Source organism: Somniosus microcephalus, chromosome 32, assembly GCF_052327205.1.
Source record: "Somniosus microcephalus isolate GS21.2 chromosome 32, FLI_Smic_1.0, whole genome shotgun sequence".
In the NCBI taxonomy this organism is placed as follows: Eukaryota; Metazoa; Chordata; class Chondrichthyes; order Squaliformes; family Somniosidae; genus Somniosus; species Somniosus microcephalus.
The window spans coordinates 35,093,285-35,113,966 of NC_141018.1; the positions used below are offsets into that span (position 1 = coordinate 35,093,285).

General features: G+C 47.7%; 1 protein-coding gene across 3 annotated transcripts in view; it reads right to left on the reverse strand.

Annotated features, from left to right (window-relative positions):
* The window catches only part of LOC147097412 (TP53-binding protein 1-like), a 97,827-nt gene that overhangs the window by 23,127 nt on the left and 54,018 nt on the right, over positions 1 to 20,682 (reverse strand). The window contains exon 1 of one of the 3 annotated variants that reach the window (XM_085972376.1): positions 19,951 to 20,044. The exons of 1 other annotated variant lie outside the window; for it this stretch is intronic. The gene's annotated coding sequence lies outside the window, so the exon portion shown is untranslated. Of the gene's footprint in view, positions 1 to 5,901; positions 6,010 to 19,950; positions 20,045 to 20,682 lie in introns of those variants that run through there. One more of the 3 variants, XM_085972374.1, reaches the window with a different exon arrangement.

A 20,682-nucleotide genomic window follows, 5' to 3' on the forward strand; every position in this document is an offset into this window, starting at 1 on the left:
CTCAATTATCCACCAATTCCTTATCCACCGAGGGAAGGGGAGATGATAACGAGGTCCCCATACAACGGGCCACGAGGGGTGGGAGGGGGTTAGGGGGGATTGGGTCTCCTCAGTCTACTTAAAAAAAGACAGGCTTGCATTTCTATAGCGCCTTTCACGACCACCGGACGTCCCAAAGCGCTTTACAGCCAATTACTGTTTGAAGTGTAGTCACTGCTGTAATGTAGGAAATGCGGCAGACAATTTGCGCACAGCAAGCTCCCACAAACAGCAGTGATAATAACCAGATAATCTGTTTTTAGTGATGTTGGTTGAGGGATAAATATTGGCCAGGACACCGGGGAGAACTCCCCTGCTCTTCTTCGACATAGTGCCACGGGATCTTTTACATCCACCCGAGAGGGCAGACGGGGCCTCGGTTGAACGTCTCATCCGAAAGATGGCACTTCTCACTCAGAAGCATTCAAGGAGTAACCGTTTTGCAACAGAGCTATTACAAGTAACACATTGTTTGCACGGATTGTGTTGAAACAGCCCCTTCAGGAAGATAGGCAGCGAGCGCACGCATGCACGCGCACAAAAGCTTTGCGCAATGAGGGGGACACATGACAAGTATGGACAATACACAGCAGCGCCAGTTATAGATCAGTGTTGCCCAATAGAATTCACTGACCAGCCCCGGGTGTAGCTGCAGTGGCGCTGTTTTTGCCACACGCACCAATTTTACTGAGCAAACACGTAACCAAGGGAGTAAACCAGCCACAGCGATCAAAAAACACTCGCACACTCTGCTTTTCATCTCAAATAACAATAGAAAATGCTGGAAATACTCAGCAGGCCAGGCAGCATCCGTGGAGAGAGAAACAGAATTAACGTTTCAGGTCTGGGACCCTTCATCAGAACTGGAAAAAGCTGGAAATGTAACAGATATTAAGCAGGTGCAGAGACGGGGGGGGGGGGGGGGCGTTAGGAGGGGAGGAAGGAATTTAAAGAACATCCTGTGCTTATGTAAGAGGCAGGAAAGATAAAATGTTGCAAATGGGAGCGGCAAAAAATCATACAGCATGAAAAATGGAGGCAGGGATTATTGTCTGAAATTGGTGAACTCGATGTTGAGTCCGGAAGGCTGTAAAGTGCCTAATCGAAAGATGAGGTGCTGTTCCTCGAGCTTACGTTGAGCTTCATTGGGACAATGTGATAGGCCAAGGACAGAGAGATCTGCTTTTCGGCTCACCGTGTTACCAACAAACGCACTAAAAGGTTAAAGTTCACGTGCATAGGCCGCGCGAATACGAGTATTGAGATCACATGACCCAATGACTGTGTCTAGTGCTCATTTTTTAAAATTTACCAATCAAACGCAATTAGCCACATCTGGATCCCCAATTAGCCACATGTGGCTCGTGACTACAGTATTAGACAACGTGGTTACAAAGACTGATTGTCTTGCCCCTTGCCTCTGGGGACCGCCCATTTGTCTTGCCCCTTGCCTCTGGGGACCACCCATTTCCCTGGATGAAAAGAAAGACTTGCATTTATATAGCGCCTTTCCCGTACTTAGAATGTCCCAAAGTGCTTTACAGCCAATGAAGTATGTTTCGAAGTGTAGTCACTGTTGTAATGTGGGAAACGCGGCAGCCAATTTGCGCACAGCAAGCTCCCACACACAGCAATGTGATAATGACCAGATCACCTGCTTTAGTGATGTTGATTGAGGGATAAATATTGGCCCCAGGACACCGGGGAGAACTCCCCTGCTCCTCTTTTAATAGTTCCGCGGGATCTTTTACGTCCACCTGAGAGAGCAGACGGGGCCTCGGTTTAACGTCTCATCGGAAAGACGGCACCTCCGACAGTGCAGCACTCCCTCTGTACTGCCCCTCCGACAGTCCGGCACTCCCTCAGTACTGCCCCTCCGACAGTGCGGCGCTCCCTCAGTACTGCCCCTCCGACAGTGCAGCACTCCCTCTGTACTGCACTGGGAGTGTCAGCCTAGATTTTTGTGCTCGAGTCTCTGGAGTGGGACTTGAACCCACAACCTTCTGACTCAGAGGCGAGGGTGCTGCCCACTGAGCCACGGCTGACACCTTGTCTGGGGGGGGGGGGGGGGGAGCCCCACTTTGCCAGGTCTCCGTCCTTTGAACATTGTCCCAAGATTTCCTGGGGCTGGGTTCACACCTTGACAACTCCATCGCAGACAAGAAAATGAGGCAGAAGGGAGCGTTCCCACCTTGATTTGCTGAAGAAATACTCACTGGGCACCCCAGGCACCCAAAGAAACATAGCTCTTTGTGCTTCCCCCTACTGACCAAGGCGGGTGCAGTCTGCAGGGGTCCTGAGGCACATTAAAGACTCAAAGGTCGGTAATTATTTTAGTTTCAACCCCACCCAAGGATATCCAAGTCAAATCAGGAGATACTGGCCATTGATCACCAGCATCAACAGCTAGAAAGCTCAGCTCTCAGAGGACCCAATCTGCCCAAGAGGCCTCTAGATGGGCCTCAATTTCTTGCCTCTTCTCCAAAGAAAGCTGGTGTCCTGCTGAAGGGTCCCAGGAACATATTAATGTCCCGGCCCTGGGCCTGGGCAGGAGCAGTACATTTAAGGCCCAGCTCAAGGAGTGGGTAAGCAGCCCTAAAAACTCAACGGAGGTCTCGGAACCAGCACAATGACGAAATTGGAATGATAATAAAGCTAAGGAAGACGGCAGAGTCCAAAGCTGAACAGGATAAGCTACAGGAGGGTTTGAAAAGATCTGGGAATTGGGCAGACAGGTGGCAGATGAAATTCACCGTAGAGAAAGAAATCCAAAGTCCTCGACACAGGGGATAACAACATCCAAGAAAGGACCATTACTGATAAAAGGTAAGAAAATAACATGCATGGAAAATGAGAGAGATCTGGGGGTCCTGATTGACAATAAAATGAAGCTATCGCAACAACGCTCGGGGGCAGTGAGTGAAGCAAATCCGATGTTGGGATGTATTAAAAGGTCAATATTGAGCCGAGATAGCGAGGTAATCCTTCGCTTTGTAAATCATTGGTGCGACCACACTCGGAACACTGTGCACGGTTCTGGTCGCCAGTATACAAATAGGATATTGCAGCAATTGAAAGGATACAGAAGAGGATTGAAAAGATATTCATTGAAACATAGAAGACTGTAAGATTCTGAAGGGGATTGACAGGGTAGATGCCGAGAGGTTGTTTCCCCCTGGCTGGAGAGTCTAGAACTAGGGGTCACAGTCTCAGGATAAGGGGTCGGCCATTTAAGACTGAGATGAGGAGGAATTTCTTCACTCAGAGGGTGGTGAATCTTTGGAATTCTCTGCCCTAGAGGACTGTGGATGCTGAATCGTTGAGTATATTTAAGGCCGAGATCGATAGATTTTTGGACTCATGGGGATCGGGCAGGAAAGTGGAGTTGAGGTCGATGATCAGCCCTGATCTTATTGAATGGCGGAGCAGGCTTGAGGGGCCAAATGGCCGACTCCTGCTCCTAATTCTTATCATAGAATCATAGAATGGTTACAGCATGGAAGGCAGCCATTCGGTCAGTTGAGCCTGTGCCGACTCTCAGCTACTCCCACTCCCCCACAGCCCTGCAATTTTTTTTCTTTCAGATACTTATCCAACTCCCTTATGAAAGATAAGATTGAGTCTGCCTCCACCACCCTTATGTTCTTATTTAAGAGGGCAACCAGAATGATTGAGGGGATGGAGGAATTGGATGATGAGGAGCGCTTATGTAAACTGGGCATGTTCTCACTGGAAGAGAGAAGGTTGAGAGGTGATACGATTGCTGTTATTAGGATTCTAGATAATATCGACCTTGACCAGCTGTCTCATCCTGTCCAGAACAGTAGAACCAGAGGACACGGCCTGCGCTTGAAGAGGGGGTAAATTTAAAACGACATCTCAGTGAGCGAGTGGTCAATCTATGAACAGGCTCCCTGGGGAGACGGTGGAAGCAGTTAGTATTGATTCATTACAATGCAAATTAGATCGATTTCTTTCAGAAAATAACATTTTGGGATCCAGTATCCGAGTAATTTGGGACCAGACGTGTGGTGAGTACAGCGTGGCTCGGGAGGAACAGGTGACTTTTGACCTCTCGTTCCCAAAGCTCTCCCCCACTGGGGGTTTTCCTCACCTCGTGCCTGGGTCTGTTGTAGACTCATTGATAGAGATTGATCACTGTGATTGGTCAACAACTCCATTATCACTGTATTGTGCGACTACCAGGATAGGAGAAGGCAAACTAGATGGACCTCGGTCTTTTTACGTCCAGCGACTCCTATGATTTCAGACCTGGTTTACAAGCTGTGAATCAATCTACTCATCTCTCCTATCTATCTCCAGTTGTCCCTATCTCCCCACTGCCTCAACTAATCACATGTTCTTTGTTTCTCCAATTCCTTTAATGCTTCTTTTCATTCTGATTTCAGTGGCAGCTTCGGCTAAGTGAGTAGCACCTGTGCCAGAAGGTCATGGGTTCAAGTCTCACTCCAGAGACTTGAGCCCATAATCCAGGCTGACACTCCCAGTGCAGTACTGAGGGAGCGCTGCACTGTCGGAGGTGCCGTCTTTCAGATGAGACATTAAACCGAGGGCCAGTCTGCCTAGTCTAGTAAAAAGGTCCTGTCTATTGAAGAGGAACAAAGAGCTTTCCTGATGTCCAGGGTAGTAGTCCTCCCTCACGCAACCTCAACAAAACAGATTAATCGGTTATGCATTTCATTGCTGTTTGTGGGATCTTGCTGTCCACAAATTGGCTTCGGCATTTTCCTATGGAATAACAAAGATTCATTGGTTGTAAACGTCCTGAAAACATGGAAAGCTCTGGATAAATCCAAGTTCTTGCTCATTTTACCTGTTCCCGCTATAGGTGCTGCCTGGCCCACAGTGCGCTTGCAGAAGTTTGTTTTCGTTCCCTGGAATATTACAATCACGATCCCAATTTTCCAACAACTGCACGGGCCCAATCTTTTCCCCAGTGCGATCAAATCGGCCGTAAGGTAAACCGAGAAAGAGCCAGGAACACCAGCAACCTCCCCACATCACTGCCCTCGCCCACCAGACAAGCAACCACACTGTGCCAGCTGTGGCTCAGTGGGCAGCACGCTCGCCGCTGGGTCAGGGGGTCGTGGGTCCAAGTCCCACTCCAGAGACTTGACCACAAAATCCAGTGCAGTGCCAAGGGAGGGCTGCACTGTCGGAGGTGCCGTCTTTCGGATGAGATGTTAAGCCGAGGCCCCGTCTGCTCTCAGCTGGATGTAAAGATCCCACAGCCATATTTCAAAGAAGAGCAGGGGAGTTCTCCCCGGTGTCCTGGTCAATATTTATCCCTCAACCAACATCACCGAAACAGATGATCGGGTCATGATCACATTGTGGTTTGTGGGAGCTTGCTGTGCGCAAATTGGCTGCCTACATTACAACAGTGACTGCAATTCAAAAGTACTTCATTGGCTGTAAAGCGCTTTGGGATGTCGTGAAGGGTGCTATAGAAAGACACGTCTTTCTTCTTAAACCCATATACAGTACATACACAATATGCTCATTATTATAGCATACACACACACACACACACACACACATATATATATATATATATAATAAAATAATATACACAAATCTAGACACATACATCCATACACATATACATATATTACAGACACAATATACACATCCCCATATATTTAGAAATCGAGTTTTGTTACATTCCTGCCCTGGAGCCGATGGATTTCTTCCACCCACCGGAGATCCTGTGGATTTTTGCCTTTTATTAAGTTCCCCTGATGCCCAGCCAGACATGCCAGCTCGCTCCCTCCCCCCAGCCCGCGGCTCCCGGCGATCACCCCCCCCGGATCCCCGCCCGCCCTCGCCCCCAGTACCTGCCTTGTTCCGCTCCGCGCTCCCCGCGGGCTCGGGCTGGGGTTTGGGGCTCCGGGATTCCCCGCGGGCGGGTTGTTGGTTTCTCGGGGATCCCCGCTCCCCAAACTGTTACACCCGGAGCGCAGTGTATCCAATCCCGCCCCGCACTCCCATTGGCCCGCTGGCCGGAACTGCGTCGCTGATGAACACAAACCTCCACCAATCACAAGCAGCAGCGCTGGGCTCCAGGTAAAGGCTGTGGATTGTGGAACCTCTTCCTTCTTCATTACCCCCTTCCCTTCCTCACTCTTCCCCCCTCCTCCCTTCCCCTCTTCCCCCTCCTCCCTTACCCCTCCTCCCTTCCCCTTCCCCCCTCTCCCTTACCCTCTTTCCCCCCCCTCTCCCTTACCCTCTTTCCCCTCCCTCCCTTACCCTCTTTCCCCCCCTCTCCCTTACCCTCTTTCCCCCCCTCTCCCTTACCCTCTTTCCCCCCCTCTCCCTTACCCTCTTTCCCCCTCTCCCTTACCCTCTTTCCCCCCCCTCTCCCTTACCCTCTTTCCCCCTCTCTCATCCCCCTCACCCTCCCCTATTCCCCCCCTCCACACACAGCCCGATTCTCACTGGGGTCCACAGGCCCTGATCACCCTGAGGTACTTTGCCCAAGTGACCACTCCTCCCGTGTGAGTGTTGGCGGGCTATTCATCCATGGAGGGAGTGGGAGTGGGGGAACGACATAGCCAAACCCAATCCTGTCCTCATTTGACACAGGTAGGTTGTACGGGGGAGAGGGGCGGGGTTTTTTGGGGTATTGGGCAGGAGCCCTGCATGGTTTTTTCCCCCCCTCCCTTCTTCGCCCACAGGTGTTGAGGCCCATTGTAGCACCCCTAACCACTATCCTGGCTGAAATAAGCTGAGTCCACATCAATCCTGGGCCCTGCTGTTCTGTATGGCTCAGTACCACACTGAAGCACCCCAGGATACCGTAACATATCCTCATTCCCTGCTGCAGGTAAAAATCACAACTTTTCATCTACTAGAGCTACTCAATAGCTAACTATAACAACAACAACTTGCATTTAAATAGCACCTTTCACATGGAAAAACATCCCAAGGGGCTTCACAGGAACGATTATCAAACAAAATTTGACACCGAGCCACATCAGGAGATATTCTGACGAAGGGTCATCGACCTGAAACCTTAACTCTGTTTCTCTCTCCACAGATGCTGCCTGACCTGACCTGCTGAGTATTTCCAGCAGTTTCTGTTTTTATTTCAGATTTCCAGCATCCACAGTATTTTGCTTTTGTAAGGAGATATTAGGGCAGGTGACCAAAAGCTTGGTCAAAGAGGTAGGTTTTAAGGAGGAGAGAGAGGTAGAGAGGTTTAGCAAGGGAATTCCAGAGCTTAGGACCTTGACAGCTGAAGGCACGGCCACTAATAGTTGAGCGATTAAAATCAGGGATGCTCAAGAGTCCCAAAGTGCTTCATGGGAACGATTATCAAACAAAATTTGACACCGCGCCACATAAGGAGATATTAGGACAGGTGACCAAAAGCTTGGTCGAAGAGGTAGGTTTTAAGAAAGAAACATAGGAGCAGGAGTAGGCCATTCGGCCCCTCGAGCCTGCTCCGCCATTCAATGAGATCATGGCTGATCATCCAAATTCAGTACCCTGTCCCTGCTTTCGCCCCATATCCCTTGATCCCTTTAGCCTTAAGAAATATATCTAACTCCTTCTTGAATATATTTAATGAATGGCCTCAACTGTCTTCTGTGGTAGAGAATTCCACAGGTTCATCACTCTCTGGGTGAAGAAATTCCTCCTCAACTCAGTCCTAAATGGCTTACCCCTTATCCTTAGACTGTGACCCCTGGTTCTGGACTCCCCCGTCATCGGGAACATCTAGTCTGTCTAGTCCTGTTAGAATTTTATAAGTTTCAATGAGATCCCCTCTCATTCTTCTAAACTCCAGCGAGTACAAGCCTAATCGAACCAATCTCCTCATACGTCATTCCTGCCATCCCAGGTATCAGTCTGGTGAATCTTCGCTGCACTCTCTCCACGGCAAGAACATCCTTCTTCAGATAAGGCGACCAAAACTGCACACAATACTCAAGGTGTGGTCTCACCAAGGCCCTGTACAACTGCAGCAAGACATCCTTGCTCCTGTACTCGAATCCTCTCGCTACGAAGGCCAACATACCATTTGCCTTCTTAACCGCCTGCTGCACCTGCATGCTTTAGGAGCGTCTTAAAGGAGGGGAGAGAGAGGCGGAGAGGTTTAGGGAGGGAACTTTGGGCCTAGGCAGCTGAAGGCACGGCCACCCGTGGTGGAGTTAGCTGAGGTGGCATTGGGGAGGCTGTAATTGGCTTCAGGGCTTGGGAGATGAAGGTGTGCATCAGCCACAGTCCCCACTCCTGACTGATGTCCGGTGACCTCTGCTGGAGGTGTGTGTGTATGGCAAGCAAGGATAGGAATGGACTCAACTGTGATTCCCATCACAGTCAAATAGCCAGCCAACACTGCCTAGGTTCACCCAGGAAAAATGGCCTGTTGGGTGAGAAACATGAGTCTGCACCCTTTAGGAAGCAGGAAACATTTAAAGACTAAATTTGAATTCTGAAGAAGGAAAATATTTGGGGGAACTCGGCAGACTGAAGCCCTGATTAGGTTAAAATTGGGCATGACTTGAATTGGATATTTATTTAAAAATCTGCAATTACTGATTCACATGAGTGGTGTGACAACCCTGATCTATCTCTTACTACACTTTCACGGTCACTCCATCCAACGCTATATGTGCCCTGGTCGTAATGCCCTACCAACATCGCAGCTGCTGAAAGATGTCTCACTTACAGCCCATTGGTTTTGGAAAGATTTTCGGTCGCCTTTACTTGGAATGTTTTTTAAAATTAAGCCCTGTATTATCACGGCAATGCTGTCAAAATCAAAGGGCTTGAAAGACACGCTTCCAGGCAGCCAGTTATATTTCTTAAACTTCCTGAGAGAAATTCAAACGGCAGCACAGATACTTGTAACAATACAGCATTTATCACAGCAAAATGCGCCAAAGCACTCCAGATAATGAACTACTCTTGGAGTGTGGTGACTGTTGTAGGTAAATGTGACAGATATTCAACTACAGCAGCATCATCCACAGTCAACAGTTACATAGAAATAGGAGCAGGAGAAGGCCCTTCGAGCCTGCTCCGCCATTCAATAAGATCATGGCTGATCTTCTACCTCAACTCCACCTTCCCGCACTTGCCTGGATGAGTGCAGCTCCAACAACACTCAAGAAGCTCGACACCATCCAAGACAAAGCAGCCTGTTTGATCGGCACCCCCTCTACCACCTTAAACATTCACTCCCTCCACCACCAGCGTACCGTGGCTGCAGTGTGTACCATCTACAAGATGCACTGCAGCAACTCGCCAAGGTTTCTTCGACAGCACCTCCCAAACCCACGACCTCTACCACCTAGAAGGACAAGGGCAGCGGGCGCATGGGAACGCCACCACCTCCAAGTTCCCCTCCAAGTCACACACCATCCTGACTTGGAAGTATATCGCCATTCCTTCATCGTCACTGGGTCAAAATCCTGGAACTCCCTCCCTAACAGCACTGTGGGAGCACCTTCACCACACAGACTGCAGCGGTTCAAGGAGATGGCTCACCACCACCTTCTCAAGGGCAATAAATGCTGGCCTTGCCAGCGATGCCCACATCCCATGAATGAATATTTTTAAAATCCCCATATCATTAGTATTAGTAAAAAAAATGGTACTGGAGAAATTAATGGGACTGAAAGCCAATAAATCCCTTGGATCTGATGGCCTACATCCTAGGGTTTTGAAAGAGGTGACTATAGAGATAGTGGATGCATTGGTTGTCATCTTCCAAGATTCCATAGATTCTAGAATGGTTCCCGCGGATTGGAAGGTAGCAAATGTAACCCCACTATTTAAGAAAGGAGGGAGAGAGAAAACGGGGAACTACAGACCAGTTAGCTTGACATCAGTAGTAGGGAAAATGCTAGAATCTATTATTAAGGACGTGGTAACAGGGCACTTAGAAAATAATAATAGGATTGGGCAGAGTCAACACGGATTTATGAAAGGGAAATCGTGTTTGAAAAATCTATTAGAGTTTTTAGAGGTTGTAATTAGCAGAATAGATAAGGGGGAACCAGTGGGTGTGGTGTATTTTGATTTTTCAGAAGGCATTCGATAAGGTGCCACACACAAGAGGTTATTAAACAAAATTAGGGCTTATGAGATTAGGGGATTGAGGATTGGTTAATGGACAGAAAACAGAGAGTAGGAATAAACGGGTCATTTTCAGGTTGGCAGGCTGTAACTAGTGGGGTACCGCAAGGATCAGTGCTTGGGCCTCAGCTATTCACAATCTACATCAATGATTTGGATGAGGGGATCAAATGTAATATATCCAAGTTTGCTGCTGATACAAAGCTGGGTGGGAATGTAAGTTGTGAGGAGGATGCAAAGAGGCCTCAAGGGGATATAGACAGGCTAAGTGAGTGGGCAAGAACATGGCAAATGGAGTATAATGTGGAGAAATGTGAAGTTATCCACTTTGGTAGGAAAAATAGAAAGGTAGAGTATTTTCTAAATGGTGAGAGATTGGGAAATGTTGGTGTTCAGCGAGACCTGGGTGTCCTTGTACATGAATCACTGAAAGTTAACATGCAGGTACAGCAAGCAATTAGGAAAGCAAATGGTATGTTGGCCTTTATTACAAGAGGATTTGAGTATAAGAGTAAAGACGTCTTACTGCAATTATATAGGGCCCTGGTGAGACCACACCTGGAGTATTGTGTACAGTTTTGGTCTCCTTACCTAAGGAAGGATATACTTGCCATAGAGGGAGTGCAACGAAGGTTCACCAGACTGATTCCTGGGATGGGGAGATTGTCCTATGAGGAGAGATTGAGCAGACTAGGCCTATATTCTCTGGAGTTTAGAAGAATGAGAAGTGATCTCATTGAAACATACAAAATTCTTACAGGGCTTGACAGGGTAGATGCAGGGAGGATGTTTCCCCTGGCTGGGGAGTCTAGAACCAGGGGTCACAGCCTCAGAATAAGGGGTCGGCCATTGAGGACTGAGATGAGGAGAAATTTCTTCACTCAGAGGGTGGAGAATCTTTGGAATTCTCTACCCCAGAGGGCTGTGGAGGCTCAGTCATTGAGTATATTCAAGACAGAGATCGATAGATTTTTGGATATTAAGGGAATCAAGGGATATGGGGATAGTGCAGGAAAGTGGAGATGAGGTCGAAGATCAGCCATGAACTCATTGAATGGCGGAGCAGGCTCGAGAGGCCAAATGGCCGACTCCTGCTCCTATTTCTTATGCTCTTACCCCTTGATTCCTTTAATATCCAAAAGATATCAATCTCTGTCTTGAATATACTCAACGACTGAGCCTCCACAGCCCTCTGGGCTGGAGAATTCCAAAGATTCACCACCCTCTCATGACCCGTTAAATTGTTTGGATGATGGTGCCCAGGATGCCAGAAAAAGTGATGCCGCGGGATCTTTAGCGTCCAACTGAACAGGCAGGCCAGGACCTCGGTTTAACATCTCATCCAAGGACAGCGCCTCCAACAGTGCGGCACTCCCTCTGCACTGCACTGCACAGGAGTCCGATGTCTGCCTCTCCCACCCTTTCAGGGATTGAGTTCCAGACCCCCACCACCCTCTGGGTGAAAAAAGTTCTCCTCAACTCCCCTCTAAACCTTCGACCAATTACTTTAAATCTCTGCCCCCCTGGTTATTGACCCTTCTGCTAAGGGAAATAGGTCCTTCCTATCTACACTCTCTAGGTCCCTCATAATTTTATACACCTCAATTAAGTCTCCCCTCAGCCTCCTCTGTTCCAAAGAAAACAACCCCAGCCTATCCAATCTTTCCTCATAGCTAAAGTTCTCCAGTTCTGGCAACATCCTCGTAAATTTCCTCTGTACCCCCTCTAGTGCAATCACATCCTTCCTGTAATGTGGTGACCAGAACTGTACGCAGTACTCTAGCTGTGGGCTAACTAGTGTTTCATACAATTCTAGCAGAACCTCCCTGCTCTTATATTCTCTGCCCTCGGCTAATAAAGGAAAGTATCCCGTGTGCCTTCTTAACCACCTTATCTACCTGTCCTGCTACCCGAGCAAAAGAAGGCAGGGGGAACGTGATTAGACGGGAGGGTTATCCCAGCTTCCATAGGGCAAATGTTAAAATAGAACTATTTAATATGCACGATGGATCCTATGCTTTATTTTTCTTTCTCTTCCTGCAGATACGTGCCTGACCTTCACTGGGCAACTCCTGCAGAGGTGCAACAGAAATCAGGAGCTCCTGGTGCGAGAGGTCACAGGTACCGACTCATTATCCATCCCGCCATGGGACGAGGTGTTGCAGCATTCCCGACGGACCTTCGGACAAGACGCTGATTGGGATTGTGGCCTTCAACAAGAAGTTAGTGAGTAACAACGAGATAGATAATCGCTTGGTAGCATACACTTCACCCAATTGGCCAATTTGGTAGAATCTCAGTGTAGGCTTTTCCCAGCTTCATCTGTAGCCAGGGCTACCTACAGATCCCTCTGTCCAAATAATATTGTCCCTTAATGCTTCCGGAAAAGTAAGAGACATGCATTAGTATCGCAACAAGTGTGGGCGAAAGGGTGGTAGATACTTACAAGTAGTGTCAACTCTGTTACCTCTCTATTGGGCAAATAGAAATTCCCCTCAATAAGGTACAAAACTTATATCATTTTGGTATAATAGCAAAATACTGCGGATGCTGGAAATCTGAAATAACAAAAGAGAAAATGCTGCAACTACTCAGCAGGCCAGGCAGCATCCGTGGAGAGAGAAACAGAGTTAATGTTTCAGGTCTGGGACCCTTCATCAGAACTGGAAAAAGCTGGAGATGTAACAGACATTAAGCAGGTGCAGAGACAGGGTGGGGGGGGGGTTTAGGAGGGGAGGAAGGAATTGAAAGAACATACTGTGAAAATGTTGCAAATGGGAATGGCAAAATCATACAGCATGAAAACTGGGGGCAGGGATTATTATCTGAAATTGTTGAACTCGATGTTGAGTCCAGAAGGCTGTAAAGTGCCTAATCAAAAGATGAGGTGCTGTTCCTCGAGCTTACGTTGAGCTTCATTGGAACAATGCAATAGGCCGAGGACAGAGAGATCAGAGTGGGAGTGAAGCGGAGAATTAAAGTGACAGGCGACCGGAAGCTCAGGGTCACCCTTACGGACTGAACGGAAGTGTTCCGCATTCGCGACTCTTCCGATGCCCTCCGTCACTTTAACAGTTTCCAGTTTCCTGGCCCCAACCGTCTCCTTTTCACTATGGACGTCCAATCCCTCTACACCTCCACCCCCCACCAGGACGGCCTTCGGGCGCTCCGTTTCTTCCTTGAACAGAGGCCCAACCAGTCCCCATCCACCACCACCCTTCTCTGCCTGGCTGAACTTGTTCTCACATTGAACAACTTCTCCTTTGACTCCACTCACTTCCTCCAAATTAAAGATGTTGCTATGGGAACCCGCATGGGCCCTAGCTATGCCTGCCTGTTCGTGGGATATGTGGAACATTCTTTGTTCCAGTCCTACTCAGGTCCCCTCCATCACCTCTTTTTCCAGTACATCGATGACTGTATTGGTGCCATTTCCTGCTCTCGCCCTGAACTAGATAAGTTAATTCACTTTACTTCCAATTTCCACCCTTCCCTCACCTTCACATGGTCCATCTCCGACTCTTCCCTTCTCTTACTTGACTTCTCCGTCTCCATTTCTGGCGATCGGCTTTCAACAAACATCCACTACAAGCCCACTGACTCCCACAGCTACCTGGACTACACTTCCTCCCACCCCGCTTCCTGTAAGGACTCTATTCCATTCTCCCAGTTTCTCCGTCTCCGCCGCGTCTGCTCTGATGATGCCACCTTCCATACCAGTGCTTCTGACGTGTCTTCCTTTTTCCTCAACCGAGGATTCCCCTCTACTGTGCTTGACACTGCCCTTGACCGTTTCCGTTCTATTTCCCGCACTTCTGCTCTCACCCCTTCCCCTCCCTCCCAGAACCACGATAGGGTTCCCCTTGTCCTCACCTTTCACCCCACCAGCCTCCACATTCAACGGATCATCCTCCGCCATTTCCGCCACCTCCAATGTGATCCCACCACCAAACACATCTTCCCCTCACCTCCCCTTTCAGCATTCCGAAGGGACCGCTCCCTCCGCGACACCCTGGTCCTCTCCTCAATCACCCCTAACAGCCCTTCTCCTTCACCCGGCACCTTCATGTGCAAGCGCAGGAGATGCAACACATGCCCTTTTACCTCCTCCCTTCCCACTGTCCAGGGCCCCAAACACCCCTTCTAGGTGAAACAGCGATTTACTTGTACTTCTTGCAATTTAGTATACTGCATTCGCTGCTCATGATGCGGTCTCCTCTACATTGGGGAGACCAAACACAGATTGGGTGACCGCTTTGCGGAACACTTCCGTTCAGTCCTTAAGGGTGACCCTGAGCTTCCGGTCGCCTGTCACTTTAATTCTCCGCTTCACTCCCGCTCTGATCTCTCTGTCCTCGGCCTATTACATTGTTCTAATGAAGCTCAACGTAAGCTCGAGGAACAGCACCTCATCTTTCGATTGGGCACTTTACAGCCTTCTGGACTCAATATCGAGTTCAACAATTTCAGATAATAATCCCTGCCCCCAGTTTTCATGCTGTATGATTTTGCCATTCCCATTTGCAACATTTTCACAGTATGTTCTTTCAATTCCTTCCTCCCCTCCCCTCCCGTCTCTGCACCTGCTTAATATGTTACATTTCCAGATTTTTCCAGTTCTGATGAAGGGTCCCGGACCTGAAACGTTAACTCTGTTTCTCTCTCCATGGATGCTGCCTGGCCTGCTGAGTATTTCCAGCATTTTCTCTTGATATATCATTTTGGACCCACTCTCCAAGTCTCTGAACAACAACTTGTATTTACATAGCGCCTTTAACCTGGTAAAACGCCCCGGGACCTTCAGAGAAACATAGAAACATAGAAGATAGGAGCAGGAGTAGGCCATTCGGCCCCTCGAGCCTGCTCCGCCATTTAATGAGATCATGGCTGATCATCCAAATTCCGTACCCTGTCCCTGCTTTCTCCCCATATCCCTTGATCCTTTTAGCCTCAAGAAATATATCTAACTCCATCTTGAATATATTTAATGAATTGGCCTCAACTGCCCTGTGTGGTAGAGAATTCCACAGGTTCACCACTCTCTGGGTGAAGAAATTCCTCCTCATCTCAGTCCTAAATGGCTTACCCCTTATCCTTAGACTGTGACCCCTGGTTCTGGACTCCCCCGCCATCAGGAACATCCTTCCAGCATCTAGTCTGTCTAGTCCTGTTAGAATTTTATAAGTTTCAATGAGATCCTCTCTCATTCTTCTAAACTCTAGCGAATATAAGCCTAATCGACCCAATCTCTCCTCATACGTCATTCCTGCCATCCCAGGTATCAGTCTGATTATCAAACAAAATTTGACACCGAGCCACATAAGGAGATATTAGGAGAAATGACCAAAAGCTTGGTCAAAGAGGTAGGTTTTAAGGAGCATCTTAAAGGAGGAGGGGAGAGAGAGAGAGATAGGGTGGCAGAGAGGTTTAGAGAGGGAATTTCAGAACTTGGGATCGAAGCAACTGAAAGCACGGTTGCCAGTGGCGGAGCGATGAAAATCGGGGATGCGTAAGAGGCGCCAGAATTGAAGGAGCGCAGAGATCTCGGAGGTTTATAGGGCTGGTGGAGTTTACAGAGATAAGGAAGGGCGAGGCCATGAAGTCAAAACGGTTGCTTTGCAAACCCTATAACCATTTTAACTCGTGGTGTCATCGCTCATTTATGCATCAAATATCTTCACTGATTTGCCCACCATCGCACATCGTTCTCTAGAGGTCCGTGGGTGGTTCTGGCACTTAAACATCTCCAGAGAGTCCATCGATGTTTCTCAACAATCAGTTGTCTGCTGCTAGATAATGTTAGCTCTGCCTTGCCACCCACGTTGTCAGTTTATGATTTCCAATGTGCCACGATTCCAACCAGTAGTCACCAACCTTCACCTTTCATGGCTCCAGTCCGATTCTTTCTTCATCTAGTTTTTGACCTCGTTGTCTCCTCCGATCCCAAATGGAACTCTCGCACCTCCTCCGTCGCTAAAGCTGACCCCATGAAGTTTGGTTTCCTCTTCTGTGCCAAACATTTCTTTCCCCCTCAACAGCTCTTAATGCGCTATAAAGCCTAGATCTACCCAAGAGTTGAAGACTTAGGAAGCTCGTCTGACACCTCTCGCACACCTGAGGAAAAAAAGCTTGTACGATAGCAAAATACTGCAGATGCTGGAAATCCGAAATAACAACAGAAAATGCTGGAAAAACTCAGCAGGCCAGGCAACATCCGTGGAGAGAAATTAGAGTCAACGTTTCGGGTCAAAACCCTTTATCATCACCTCGCCGATCCTCCCTTACCTCCAGCCTCCAAACTCTTATCTCCTTCGTAACTTTTCTTCTCTCTCTCTGTTTTACACAGTGTTCCTCTCAACCATTTAAGACTGAGATGGGAGGAATTTCTTCACTCAGAGGGTGGTGAATTTTTGGAATTCTCTACCCCAGAGGGCTGTGAATGCCGAGTCGTTGAGTATATTCAAGGCTGAGATCGATAGATTTTTGGACTCTAGGGGAATCGAGGGATATGGAGATCGGGCGGGAAAGTGGAGTTGAGGTCGAAGATCAGCCATGATCTTATTGAATGGCGGAGCAGGCTCGTGGGGCCGAATGGCCGACTCCTGCTCCTAATTCTTATGTTCTTAACGTTACCCGCTAAACTACCATTCTACCTAGTCTTCCTTCTCTTGAAATCCTCACTGGCCAAGTGAATATTCAGTGCACCATCTATTCCAAGTCACTCTTTCCCCGGACCTCAGATCTGCGGAACTCCTCAGTCTTTCCCTCCTCCCACGATCTTCAGGCTTTCAAAACCCAAGTTTGGTGTCAAGATAATCGCTCCTTCTTGATTTATCTGATCTCCACCACTCTTTTCAACCTCTATGGTTTCCTGCACTATGGTCATGGCTCTTCACCTCGGTCTGTCAATTTAAAAAAATGAGAGAGGTCATTTGGGAGGCCCCTGGACTTTGGCTTTGGACCTTCTGTTGGGAGTCGAGCATTTAACTGTTTCGTCTACTGCATCACCCAGAGTCCTCGTGGGCAGATGTAGAATACAATAGCAACAGGAGGCACCAATTCCTCCCACAATCTTACCCAGACCCAGCACTGACTTACACTGGAGTACGGTTCAACAGGGACTGGCCACCCTTTGATACCTCATTCAAGTGACCACACTAGACAGAGAGTGACCAGGTTGGGGGCGTCAGAGTCAATTCTCTCCTTGTCTGATAACCCGATCTGAACACTTTCTTGCAGGAGCCTTTGAGCAGCAACCAGAAGCAGGAGGAGGGAGCAGAATCCGCCCCTGCTCAGAAACACTGGGTGATATTTTTCTCTTCCTCCTGCCCCAGGGATTGAATCTGCAACTCCCTGGTTCATAGCTGTCAGAAGCACATATAGGATTACATTGGATCTACGGCGCAGAAACAGGCCATTCGGCCCACCCAGTCCATGCCGGTGTTAAGCCTCCTCCCGTCTTTCCTCATCTAAATCTATCAGCATAACCCTCTATTCCCTTCTCCCTCATATGCCTGTCTAGCCTCCCCTTAAATGTATCTGTACTATTCACTTCAACCACTCCCTGTGGGAGCGAGTTCCACATTCTCACCACTCTCTGGGTAAAGAAGTTTCTCCTGAATTCCCGATTGGATTCTTGGTGACTATCTTATATTGATGGCCTCTCGTTTTGCTCTTCCCCACAAGTGGAAACATTCTCTCCGTGTCTACTCTATCAAAACCTTTCATAATTTTAAAGACCTCTATTAGGTCACCCCTCAGCCTTATCTTTTCAAGAGAAAAGAGACCCAGCCTGTTCATCCTTTCCTGATAGGTGTACCCTCGCATTTCTGGTATCACCCTTGTAAATCTTCTCTGCACCCTCTCCAGTTCTTGTATATGCTTTCTGATAATATGGAGACCAGAACGGTGCACAGTACTCCAAGTGAGGCCCAACCAAGGTTCTATACAAGCTTAGCATAACCTCTCTACTGTTCTGGCTATGTAATGACCCATTGAGCCAGATTGGGAGCCTTATCTTCCTGTATGTATCCAGGACATAGACAGTCAATTATTAAAAGATGGTTGCACTTTTAAAACCTTGAAATGAAAAGCATTTTTTTTTTTACTGTAATGAAGATTCCCAAAATTAAAGTTCAACGTGAGAGTTGCAGATTTAAATCACATGACTTATTAAACATTCTGTTGAAATTGCAATGCGTTTGGGATATGTTTACATTTTTAGATTGGCGGTGGAGATGCTGAACTGTGGATATCGGTCACAAATTGGCCTTCGGCTCCATCCCGTCCACCCCTCGTATGGACCGACAAGCAACCCCAGAGATCCATCCCAACCTTGCGCTGGGTCGCCTTGATCTCGGGTGGGGTGCTCGCCTCTAGCCTCAGCGCCCCTGAATTTAGAGAGGCTCCTGACCGCCCTGCGGAGGCCACTGCCACAAAGTATGGGGTGTCTGGAATCCGATCAGCGCTTGACTGCCCTGCCTTGCCCCCCAAGGTCGAATAGCTTGCCAATAACTCACTGCTGGGCTCACGCGTGAAGTACTGGAAGGCTGCCGGTGCCCTTGAAACTAAATCCCAGCGTGAGTCAGCACCCTGAAGAGGCTGAGGGAGGGGAAAAAAATACGGTTCTGGCTCAGGATTCGATTCGCTTCATTTCCCCCCCCCCCTCCCACCCCCTCCCGAAATCTGCTGAACACATTTTAAGTGTGCTTGGTAAATGAGGCGAATTTAAAAATGAAAGGAGAGCTTCCCCCCCTTTTAATCCAGGTCTGCCTTGTATCTATCCCTTTACATTTCTACCCTGGCCCTTTTTGCTCAGGGCTCAAATGACCAGATAGATAGCTGCTCAAAGTGTCCGGCCCCATTGGGCACCAAAAGCCTGTTAGCATTATGGCTGCACTGTAACATCTAGGCAAAAGAACGACTGGTAACCCCCACCCCCACTACACCCCCTAACGAGTGACAGCTACTCAACTGATCACAGAACAGTGTTTCGACCTTTTCTTCATGGTGGGTGGGGAGACACAGGTCGCAACACCAATTGATTCTGATCACTGATATGCCTTATTTAGAGTAGGTAATGAGGGCACACACTGAATCACATCAGAGATTTTAAATATATATATATATACACACACACACACAATCTGCGTTGCCCAGCATTCAGTTATAAGATTAGCAGCCCCCTTTTCTCAAACAGCAAAGCTCTCTCGGTAAAATTCAGCTTTATTGCCATCCCATTCATTTATAAACGAAGAAGATTAGCAAATTATAACTGATATTTTTTTTTAAAAAACCTTGTTCATTCGCATTGTTTGCGATTGAGTCGCGTTTCTAATACTGCACATCTGTCCTGGTCTATTACATTCCCAGATGCGTGTATTTTTCCAACATCTCCCTAAACAGCAAAAAAAAATTGCAAGGTCGATTTTGCACTCAACGTAATCGCAGGGTGATTTAGTCGGCATTGCATTTATTAGATTCTATATATTTCAGACATCGAATATGCAAAGTATATATACTCGTAAATTGCAGACGAACAGCTGATAAACAATGCAAAAAAAAAGCACAGTTGCCATGAAGGGACTGCGCAGCCAGAAAGGAGACGTTCTTTTTAACAGATAATTCTACCGGCGTTTTAATGATTCATCTGTTGGGTTTTTAATGATTGAAATTAAACTGGTGCAAATAAAATAGCTTTTTTTTTTAAGCAAAAGTGCAAGGCAAAAGAAAAGCGTATTTTTCTTTTTTTAGCTGCGATGCATGCATAAAAAGGGATGTAAATGCAGTTTTTTTGTTTACCTGTTTGATGTGAGGCTGGGTTGATTGAAAAAATCAGATGAAATTCGCTGCAGTCCTTCTCCGGCTCACAGCCTGCCGTGGCAGCGCTGCGCCAGCGGGGGCGCTGCAGGATAGCCTCCCCAGGACACTCAACAAGGGCGTGGAATTAAACAGGCATCCATCTATCTATCTATATTCCATAATAATAAATAATATATCATCAACATATACTGTCTATCTATAAACTCAATGTAGAGGTTGCACCCATAGTTTTGAAATGTCGTAACTCTGCTCATTCCAGGCATAAGCAATATACTGCTGGCAAAATAAGAATATTTATTCAGGAATGACATACCAACGAAAAGGACTTAAACATAGAAAAATAGGAGCAGGAGTAGGCCATTCGGCCCCTCGAGCCTGCTCCACCATTTAATGAGATCATGGCTGATCATCCAAACTCAGTACCCTGTCCCTGCCTTCTCCCCATATCCCTTGATCCCTTTAGCCTTAAGAAATATATCCAACTCCTTCTTGAATATATTTAATGAATTGGCCTCTACTACCTTCTGTGGTAGAGAATTCCACAGGTTCACCACTCTCTGGGTGAAGAAATTCCTCCTCATCTCAGTCCTAAATGGCTTACCCCTTATCCTTAGACTGTGACCCCTGGTTCTGGACTCCCCCGCCATCGGGAACATCCTTCCTGCATCTAGTCTGTCCAGTCCTGTCAGAATTTTATAAGTTTCAATGAGA